Source organism: Lampetra fluviatilis, chromosome 1, assembly GCF_964198595.1.
Source record: "Lampetra fluviatilis chromosome 1, kcLamFluv1.1, whole genome shotgun sequence".
NCBI classification, from domain to species: domain Eukaryota; kingdom Metazoa; phylum Chordata; class Hyperoartia; order Petromyzontiformes; family Petromyzontidae; genus Lampetra; species Lampetra fluviatilis.
The window spans coordinates 39,878,905-39,890,740 of NC_136275.1; positions in this window are offsets into that span (position 1 = coordinate 39,878,905).

Consider the following 11,836-nt stretch of genomic DNA (forward strand, 5'->3'; position numbering starts at 1 on the left):
CTCACTCTGTTGTTGTTGTATCCTCAAATATTGTAACTCAATTTTAACCCACTTCACAATGTGGTATCGACTGCAAACTTGGTATACTTATGTCATACTGATGACAATACTATATTATATCATACATATATTTTTTACTATCTTTTTATATGTTATGTTTCGGCTTGGGTATAATTGTCCACAGTAAACTCACGTTGGCTGTAATTGCCCACGGTCCCTTACGTTTTGGCAAGCTTCGGGGCCACTTCCTGGAGTCGTGGAGTTCTTCCATTACTAGTAGGGTACATTTCATAAAAGCGTGTTTTCTTAAAAGTTTTTTAAAACATGTTTTTACAACACATCTGTGTCGTTTGAAAACTCACACCCACTGCTGCAGGCCAGAAGGCGGGGGCCGTCTGACGCTGGGATTTCCCAATCGGTCTTCGCTGCTGGCAGTTTAGATTGATGATTACATTTTACAAGAATTTTAATTTTATTTGACAACGTGATTTTCATTCCTGAAACTAAGTGATGCTCAACGTGTTGATTGTCAGGGCTCAGAAGCCAAACATGGTAGATCCTTGCAGTATTTGGATGGGAGCGTGCCTGGGAATAGACCAGGTCTTGAAGACTTGAATCACGAACAGATGGCGACACATCAACCGATCTGTGTCGAGTGTTCACCTTCCATAAGCAGGACATGCCTACAACAATGGTATTGGTCAACTATCATAATGTAAGGGCTCTTTTCTAAGAGTCGTAAGGCTTAGTGAGGCTTTCCTGGGTAGAAGGGCATTGCAATTAGTATTATAATCCTCAGTGTTGCATTGCAAGATACCATAGTGCTACAGGGGAGACTTAGAGCAGACAATGTGTGCTTTTTGGCAGACATAAGACCCGATTAGGTTTCGAGGCTTTGTGTGATAAGCTAACAGACAGACCATATGCTTTATTGCCTCTTGGGGCAGGCTTGTTGGGATTGGTGAGACTGTTATCATTATGAGTTATGCAATAATGCCTGTGGATGTTACATGGCAATAAATAACGATGGTTGGCTTAGTCCATGGCAAAGCTGCAGAATACATGATGTCCAGACTCAGATCTCCACCAATCATGTAAACTTTTAACAGCGAAACTCAACACATTCCTCAAATACACTGTTGTATTTTTGTTTAGCATATGTAGCTCGTACTTAAACATTCACTAATAATTAAATAAAAATTATACTAAATTGTATTGGCAAAAAGCGTTGACATTTTGACTGATGGGCCTTTCTCAAGGACGATCATGGATGTGAATGCCAAATTGTCACGAAAGTCTGGCAAAAAAACATATCCATACGAAGCCAACCGTGCGAATCGGAGGTGCGGAGGAAGGACCGACACGAAACACAAAAAGCAGCTCTAAGAGAATTGATGCTGGACTGTGATGCAGTGCCATTTTCTGCAATACGAGCCTTTTGCCCGTCCAAGGACGGGTGTATTGCAGTAAATCTGAAACTTGCAAACGAAAAGCAGACAGCGACGTGATATATTGATTGTATGAATGCGTGTGCAGTTTATAAGGGCACGGTGACACAGACCTATTACATTTTAAGGTTATAATCCCTTGTTCATCGTGACGTCCTTTTTACTTTGATGTCTCAAGAGCGTTACGGAGATCGCGTGACGTGAGGGTTCTGCCTTTGTAGTGAGGGTTGTGAGTTGACGTCGAGGAGGGGGGAGGAGGCGCCTCGCCCCCCCCATGTGGAATGACGTCACCCGCTAATTATTATTCATGGAGGGGGGTGTCCATTTGGAGGACGTCACCTGCTCATGATTATTAATGAGGGGGGGTGGGGGGTGTCCATCTGGTCGCCGTGGAGTGACGTCACGAGCGTTAAACACTTTCCTGGGTGATTATAGTAGGTATGTGAGCAAATAACACCAAAGCGATCTGCTGTAAAATAACTCTTGCAAAACTTTAAGAAAGCAATTATGCCTCTTGTGGCCAGGGGCCATTTGGGTTGTTACGCGTTTCGTGCAATTTCCCATCATCTGACAGCAGTGGCTGCAAGTAGTTGAACATGTAACAAAGGATGAACACTTAAATGTAAAAAAAACGTTACTTATCTTTTCTAAGTATTCATTCCTGAGAGGTGGTGCGCAGCAGTATACGGAGTTACAAGATTATACCCGCTAATCATAGTTAAGTCTAAATCAGCATTTATCTTCATGCAGAGTTACAACTGAAATTAATTAATTACTTAATCCATTAATTCTACTTCGATTAAAGTCGAACACTGCATTTGTGATGTCGGTGCTGCTACGGGTGTAAAGGTCAGCAACGATGGACTTGCAAGCCAGAGGAGGGGCTGAACGATTAATCGATTTCAAATCGAAATCGCAATTTGAAACAATGCGATAAGCAAATCGCAAAGGCTGCGATTTTTTGCGATTTGAAGTCCGATTACTTTCTCATTGGAATTGTTTTTTTATGATTATTACACCTTTATTCGTTTATTTAACTTAACAATTGTTCTATGTTTGATTGTTCTATTTCAATTTTTTTTTTAAATAAATACATGTTGGAAGCAATTCATATATTTTAAGTTCTCATTCTTGCATTAGAATATATAGAGCAGTTCATATTTTGATGGTATCATGTGGTAATGTTCCATCACATGTTTAAAATCTATTACACAGTGAATATTGAACTGCAGCTTGACTTAATTTTTTTTATCGCAAATCAAATCGCAATATCTGTCAGAAAAATCGTAATCAGATATTTTCCCCAAATCGTTCAGCCCTAGCCAGAGGTCGCAGGTTCGTTAGCACAGTGCAGCAGCAGCAGCAGCAGTTCACACAATGGGAATGCTTCTTAATTCACTCCGTCCTCTGTCCAGCCAGCAGTCGAAGTTGGTTCAGCACGGCTGGCTGATTGGCAGGCCCCGTGTGGCTGCTGGTGGTGGTTGTACAGCGTGGTTACTGCCACCTTTTCCAATAGTGGAAGGCCCTTCAGCCAGAAATGGTGTGAACAAGTAATTGCAGGACTGTACTTTCACATCTTTGGCTGCCTTTGTTTACCATTCAGCAGAGGTTTAATTTTAAGCACTAGAAAATGTATATTTCAATGAGAACAATATTGATGCAGACTTTATTTCTTGCAAAATATGTCTATTTGGTGTTTTAACGTCTTAACGCAACTGTTGTTTTGCCAGAAAGGGTAAAACCCATTCTTATTTTTCATAATTTGATGCTGGCTAACACGGTCCCTTAGAGAACAATATTGTACTATGTGCATTGCATAATACAATTACAGAATTCAATAATTTACGTTAAATATCTTAAGTTTTTGTTTTTAAATGCGCTCTTTGAAAAAGATTAAACCCACCCTTATGCATTCAAAAGTAGTTTGAGCTCACGTGGAGCAAAGAGAGAGGTAGGGGGGGAATGGAAGGGTTTGCGTGTGGAGCGCACTAGTGGAGCAGCGAGACTTTTGACTTTTAAACAACTTTTATTGCCGCCAGCAGCAACAGCACTGGAGGCGATTTCGATATGAAATACACAAAGTCACCAGGAAACAAATGAAAATAAACGCTACAAATCCACGCGCTGTGGCGCTAAAAGCACCGCGCACAACACGAAAGAAAAGCCACGTGGTGGTGGTCATCGCCCACGCCACGGTGGCGAGCGAGCGCTTCAGAAGGTGAACACGAGGGTGCCGTCCACGCTGGTGCAGAGGGCTTTTCCGGCTCCTCAGCGTTCGAAGAAGACGTGCACATCAGCGAAAGGGACCGGCGTATTGATGGGTGACGCAGTGAGACTTGAGGGGAGGCGTGGGATTAATCAGGAAGGATGATGGGGTGAGGTGTGGCGCGAGATTAATGTAATTAGAGGAGGAGACGGAACGTGCGGGGTTGTGGTGTGTGTAAATTGGGTCACCGTCAAGGGGGATTGTGTACCTCGAGATTATAATGGCTCGTTTACGTGCAGTGGCTACGCGCCAACGTTGATGCAATAATTAAATAAAAACAACATCGTAATGTCTTTGTTGCATCAATGAGTCTGGGTGTGATCACAAACTATGAAGTCAGGGTACACATATACGAGACCCCGATTGCGTACTTCGGGGCTGCTAGCCGTCGTGTCTTGTCGATGCCACTCTGTGTTTCTCCATCTCTCCCTGTGTTTGTCTCTTCGGCCTCTCTCTTCGCCCTCTCTCGACACAGAGCCCGCTTCGCAACGATAATTTGCACACCTCTGGTAGCTGTTCTGCTTAGGGCAACAAACAAACAAAGATCCCCCGGATAGCCTTGAACAGACTGTAGGGGCAAGTGCTGTTAGCGAGTAGCACCTATGAAGGCCAAAACGGTACACGAGGGGGTGGGTAGCCAGCACCACACCCGACCGCCTTTGTCTCCCTAGTGGCGATATTTACATACCGCACCAGGTTCTCATTTGAGGCTGAGTTGACCTAGGAGAGGCCCAAGGACCGGTTCAGATATTCGTCACTGATGTTGTCCGTGAGCCGGGTTCATAGCGCAGCGCGCTAACCACTACACCACCGCTCCCCCAAGGCATGCTGCTTCGGGCAGGCATGCACACACACCCAGGCACAATGAACATCGGCACAGGGAAGGCAACGGCTGAGGTCGGCCTTGATCCAACAGTGGGTTGACCTTCGCCGACGATAATATATTTGTTTAATTGCCACACATTTTTTGTTGATTTACTCGGTAATGTAGGTCTCGCTCATGCCTGTGACCTGGGTCAGCCTCGCAAATACGATGAATACCCTCGCCTCTTGAGTGCCGCCTATCTGATTAAGCAACATTTCAAGTTAATTTATTAGGTATAGCCCTGTGAGTCATTCGGCTTTTGAATCGGGTGCAACCGCAACAAACAAAAAAACATGAACAAAAAAACATCTTAAAGTGACTATGTGACTATGTGCAAAATAAACTTGAGCAGCGCAAGAACATCCTGGCAGTTGGCGTCCTTCTGTTCCCAGCCGTAGAGCGCCTTCCCTACTGGACACACATGTGACGAAAGAGCTTTATAGCTCATCGGATTCCTCCAGTATAAATAAATATCCTGTACCGGGTGCCGTTCTGTAGCTTTGGCCTGGCCACATGGGCAGTGCTGTCGTCTCTTGCATCTTCACTCCGCTCACAGCTGTTCACACGGAGTCTTAGTCAGGCTTTAATTTAACTTTACTTACAGCAGAAAACACCAGCCCCAACGGGACAACTCTTACTCTCTGCTTCTTTCGGTAAAGTCACGTAGATAGAAAATAATAATAGAAGAGAACACGACGTTTCGGTCGCAACACAAGCGTCCGTCTTCAGGTGAGAAACTCCTACAGCCACGACTCGACAAAACCCCTTCCCCCCCCCCCCTTTCCACCCCCCCTCCCGTTCCTATGTAAAGCCATAACAGCAGATCAATTTCTCACCTGAAGACGGACGCTTGTGTTGCGACCGAAACGTCGTGTTCTCTTTTATTATTTTTTTATACCTACGTGACTTTACCGAAAGAACCAGAGAGAGTATAGATTCCTGCAGTCACGAAAGCTTCAAATGGGGACAACTCTTCCCAATGTTCACGTGAATCCACCGGGACCTCTCTCCACGTGCTTTGTCGTGGCCATTCTGGGCACAGCCCCAGCGGTGGTGTAGCGGTCAGCGCCACGCTGCGCTACGAACCTGGCGACCCGAATTCGATTACCGCTCACGGCCAACACCAGTGACGATTATCTGAACCTGCCCTGGGCCTCCCATAGGTCGACTCAGCCTCAAAAAGTACCAGGTGCGGTGTGTAAACATCGCCACGAGGGAGACAAAAGCGGCCCGGCGTGGTGTTGGCCACTCACCCCCTCGTGTGCTGTGCCGGCCTTCATAGGTGCTCGCGAACAGCACTTGTCCCAACAGTCTGTTACAGGCTACACGGGGGATCTTTGTGTTTATCTTGCAGCACCGGCGTAGATTACAGAACCCACAAGAGACGAAGCGAGATCGCAAACTAGACTCCAACACAACTGAGGTGTCTATGTATTATACAGTGTGGTCATAATGCGGCGGCTTGGGATGCCCTTCTTCATCGAGCAGTGGACTGACCATGGATAATAATGATGTAATAATCATACTTTACAGCCCTTTTTGTTAATTGACTGCTGAGTGACCATACTTCACCACGCTGGTTGGTGAAGGGATGGGCCTGTGAATGGTTCAAATGTCACTTGCAATCGGTTGGGAATCAAACGCAGATTGTGGGATTCGTAGCACAGCACGCGAACCACCACCGCCACCCCTCCTGAGCCCCCGTACCCTACTTTTTGTCTGGGGCGGTTTATGTAGAATCATTCTTAAGATGTTTCTCCTAATTCACTGCGTCCTACAAGCATTTGCGTTTAAATATAGAGGACATTCATATATGTTTTGATCTTGGGTGGGATTTTTTTTCTTTTAAAGTGTTCAGACACTTAGTAAGGCTTTCCTGAATAAACAAAGGCATTACTTCATCATGATTTGTACTTTTAGTCAATATCCATCCAGACGACACCTCTGCATTCCTATGTCAGCAATGTTGACTTTTGGTTACCATAGTTGAAATGCTGCGGACAAAGTAATTTAAGCTATTGGTTTAACATTAAATCAAAAGTTAGCGTTTGAGTAAAGTTCGAGGTTGACAAAGAAAACATTGATTCGTTGAAAGACGTTAATTGAAAATCGTGCAATACTATCAACAAAAAACCGCACCGCATAGTCACCATGGGCTGCCCAAAAAAAACCCCCATCATATGACATTTGGTGTTTAATTACATTTTGGATACATTTGAGCGCTGGGAATTAAATAATAATGGTTTTCAATGCAACGCACCTTTCTCGGTTGCAGCGAAACATTGGAGCGCCTTGCATTGTTGATCAAATGGGTCACATGACCAATCGAATCTCATGAGTAGTTCTATAATGTCACCTTTCCGTGCGGTGTTCTCTAATGTGGGGTACTGCTCTGCGAGAGTTCTGAAAGGACACCGCCTCGTGATTCGCTGCGGATAGCACAACCAAAATAAAATGTTTTTATTTGGTTCTTTCGATAAAGTCACGTAGATAAGAAAATAATGATACAAAATAAAGTGAAAAAAATAATACAAATAAAATAAAAAACAAAAACCACGACGTTTCGATAGCAACACATGGATAGTGGTGGTGATTCCCACCACCATCCATCCCACCACCATCCATCCCAGAAGAATTCCCTCATGAAAACGCTACACCATAGAGCTCAATGTATCTCCGACCATGAACACCTAACCAGTGAACTCAAACACGTACACCAAGCTCTCAAGGCGATTGGATATTCTGACTACACAATCCCCAAAGCCATCACCCCAACTGTGAAGAAGGAGCCATCTGAGGATCCAATCAAAACCATCACCTTGCCATACATAGCAGGGGTAACCAAAAATATTTCCTAAATTATGAACAAACACAAGATCCAGGTCCGATGTAACACAGTACATAACATTTATGATCTGATCCCATCTATGAAGGACAAGATTCCTGACATGCAATATCCCGGCATCTACAAACTAATGCTGTATCTGCAGCAGCAGTTACATTGGGGAAACTAAGTGACGTGTCTCGGACCGAGTTCGTGAGCATAAGGCAGATTTGAAACACGGTAGGACCAATACTTCTGCCGTGGCTGATCATTATTTTAATGCGGCTGGCTCACACGAAATTGATTTATCTCAGACGATGGTATTTTGCAAGCCCACTGGCTATCAACAAAGATTCGTTCATGAAGCCATCCACATATACAGACAGAGACACAATTTCAACCGAGAGGATGGTTATAAACTCAGCAATCATTGGAAAGATGTCATCAACCACTTTGGGTCATGACTTGATTTGTGTTTTCTTATCAACCTCCACCGTCAGCAGTGTGGGTGTGTGTGGAGTGAGGTGCAATGATTTGGTGGAGACCCACTGCCGGCTTAGTTGTTTTCTCCACATTAACATTAGCTGCCCGCCCATGCTGCTGACACACTTGGGCTACGCCCATCTCTAACCCCCCCTTACTTGATACAGCTATCGTGCTGTGACGGTTCCACCTGAAGACGGAAGCTTGTGTTGCCTCCGAAACGTCGTGATTTTTATTTTATTTTATTTTACTTTTATTAATTTTAATTTTTTACCTACATGGTGACTTTACCGATAAAACCTAAGAATATCTAACCCCCCCCCATCCTGCACCCGCCCCCCTTGGCTCCTCCCCCCTCCTCTTACCCTATATATTAATGCCCCATCACAAATAACTCCCACTACAGTTATTTTGCTGTGCCTTTTTACACCTGATGAAGGAAGCTTGTGTTGCCTCCGAAACGTCGTGATTTATTATTTTATTTCTATTTTTATTTCTATTTTTTTTTTATCTACGTGACTTTACCGAAAAAACCTAAGAGTAGTAATCTTGATTTTATAAACAGTTTTCCTTTAGAGGTTAACCTCCCTTTTCCTGATGACGACCGCTTATGTTGCGATCGAAACATCGTGGTTTTGTTTTTATTTTTATTCACTTTATTTTTTATTCTTATTTTTCTATCTACGTGACTTTACCGAAAGAACCAAAGAATATGAATTCCTGCAGTCACGAAAGTTTAAAATCGAAATAAAATTGCGGAAAACATTAAAGTACGTAAAAAAAAGCAATGTGCCAGACACAAATACGTACGACACACTGCACGTGTTCATTAAATAAAGCAGGAGCGGGGAGGGTGGTACGGAGTTGAGGAATAACAATGTGGAATAAGGAAAAGTATAAGTGTCTAACCCTGGGGGAGATCCGGAGTGGAGCTATAGGATGGTCAGGCAGTGATATGTGACACGGCATAGTAGGTGGCTTAGCTTGAGTCTGGTGTAAGCTGTAATGCTTCTCTTGGTCGACACAGCAGCGAATGCACAGCCCGCGATATATGCAGCTATCTGCATCACGTTGCATGTGCAACGCTGAACATATAAGAACTGCACAGCGAGCGCGGCTGATGCCAGTGAAGAAGTGATGTCTGAACGGATCTTGGGCCCCACATTCACCGGTCTGCATTGACCAGCAATCCAGCAGTGGATTGAATGACAACGGAACGATGCTTCCTGTATGACGAGTTGCCGAATCGCAGTGATTCAGGGGGGGGGTGGGGGTCACAATTCGATGTGAGAAACGTCGTGTTGGTTTTACATTGTGGCGCGCCTCTAGTCGCTGCAGGGGTCACGTGACCTAATTACACGCAAGCGTATATGAATAATTCTAGATTTGTTTTTGTGTGTGTTTTTATTGGGTTTTTTTTGCTGTGGTTGTCCCACCTGATGACGGAAGCGTGTGTTGCCTCCGAAACGTCGTGATTTAATTTAGTTATTATTTTTTTTCACCTACGTGACTTTACCAAAAGAACCAAAGAGTACGTGTATGAATAGTAAATCATTGATCTGAACGTGCACACAATTTGATGCGTGTACCGTCAGAGCATGAATCCAGTGTATATGTTAAAACATAATTGCCTATACACTGCTCCAGTTCTTTGCCTAAATGAGCTCCATTGACACGGCTTGGTGTCGCACTATAGCTGCCTGCATGCTGCCAAGCACGTGCAAGCAACGGCACGTCGCCTCGGTAAAGAAAATATACGGAGGAGACTCGATTTAAAAAAAAACCGCATCCCACTCACCATGGCATTTCCAGAAGCGCCTCTGGAAATGCCGCTTGGTGTGCATCGAAAACCCAAACATGGGACCCTGCTGCAGTAAATATAACACGGTGGCAACTTGGTCGTGATAATGCATTGGCCTCCGGGCGTACTGTTCCTTTGCAGCAATTCCTATTATCCTCGGCGAGATAGGGGTGCGCCATAATTCTTCCTTTTAGCCACATTTAGCACATAAAAAAAACCCTTTAAATATTGACCATAATTGAAGCGTCCGTGCTTTCTGTGCATTCCACACACGCACGCAACGCAGCACTGCTTCCGCGGAGTTATTATTATTTTTAAGTCAACATCTTTGGCCCGTTAATAGTCAGCACGATGGTGAGGGAATGGCAATGCTACTACTACTAATAATAATGTAATTTCATATAGCATCCCACAACGCTGCACGTCAATTAGCCAGACCCCTGCACAGATGATGCAAAAACAAAACCCCACTACTTAGTAATAGCGTGGCAAATCAGTGCTCGGACACTTTCTTTTAAAATTACACTTTACAGAAAGGTTTGCATGTTGATTCTGAGTGCCACACCATTATTTTGCCTCGACAAGTTGAATGAAACAAACGTGGAAATGGTTCAGAAATGATATAATCATAGTAGTCCTTTGTGATTCCACTGTTAAGTGAAGGATTCCCCACACCACGTAGAGCCATTGGGTTTGACCATACTTCACCACTACTGACCAGTGCGGGTTAGTGAAGGGGAGAAGGGGGGCAAGACTGGCTCAGCTGTTACTCGTCACTGACATGAGCCACGGTTGCAATGCGAACTTATGTTGATGGCTGTACAGCAGGGTGCGCTATTCACTGCACCACCCACCACTCCACACACATTATCGTGTGTGGAGTCGTGGGTGGTTGAAAGTGGAGCCGGGGTTATACAAATAAGTGCTTTTCTACCACGTCTAAATGCCACCACATCTCGCGATGTAGAGAAACAGCGGGCTAATGTGTTGTGTATGTGCCTATTAAATCAAAACGCTGAGCTTACTTGCACCAGTACCAAATTAATTTTGGAAATGTTTTCTCTCCCGCTATGTTGCATTGGCAATTTTTTTTCCAAATCGTTTATGTTTATGTCAGCCACCGTTTTTGAAAGGGCCCGGGGAATTAAGCACAAAAAAAACACCAAATAAAATGTATAGTTCATTAATCCACTTGACTGACTAAACAGCCTTGTTATAAATCAGAATGTTTAAACATGGGGATTGCTTTAATGCGTTTGATATGCATTGCAATAAGGTGTCGTTCAAATTATATTTTGGTTGACCAGCATCATTTAATTTGCTTTTAATCTTGCTTTAATCAAAATATCATCCCGCTATTCACAACTCTTATCAAAGTACTGTGTCTGTGCTGCTTGATGTCTACATGTACGCGCATGCAGTCTACATTTGCGCATGTAAGTCACGTCATTTGTTCATGGTAACAAAACATATACGGATGTGGCTAAAGCTGGAGAAGCATCTGACTACACAGCACACTTGGCACATGCATAGGTAAAAGTACAGCCCTGCAATTGCCTTAACAGATGACTGGCACGCAGAAAGTCACCATTAGGAGGGGACTGCAGTTTAAAAAAAGACCAGATCACACACACGTTCTTCGAGCTGTGTTACCATGGCGCTTGTTTGCCTGGGTTCATCACAACCAGGCTCAGACCTCGCCGTGCGATCTCAGTTTGCGCGACGGTGACCCAACCACGCGAGACGTACGAGCCTTGCTCGTGTTTAAATGTTGGGCAGTGTTTTTGGCCTGAACTACCCAATGTGCCACCACAAAGCAATTCTCTATTGACACTCACACGTAGGGTTTTGTCGCTATTCCGCATGCGGCTCTCTCCGATGCGTTCACGCCGACCAACACAGCCTGGAAAGATACCGGGCAGCTGACTCTCTTTAACCGTCGCAGAGTGAGCGAGCATTCCCCATCGCAAATCGTGGACAAGTAGAGACGCAATGCAAAGCTTGGAACTAAAACCACTGCCTCGATACCCTGCCTCGAACTTCTTGACCTACTTGCTCATTAATCATCGGCTCACACTCCCCCGGATTGACTCTTCTCCGTGCATTCCCGATAGCAAAAGAGCCGTCACGTTGACCAACGCTGGCGATA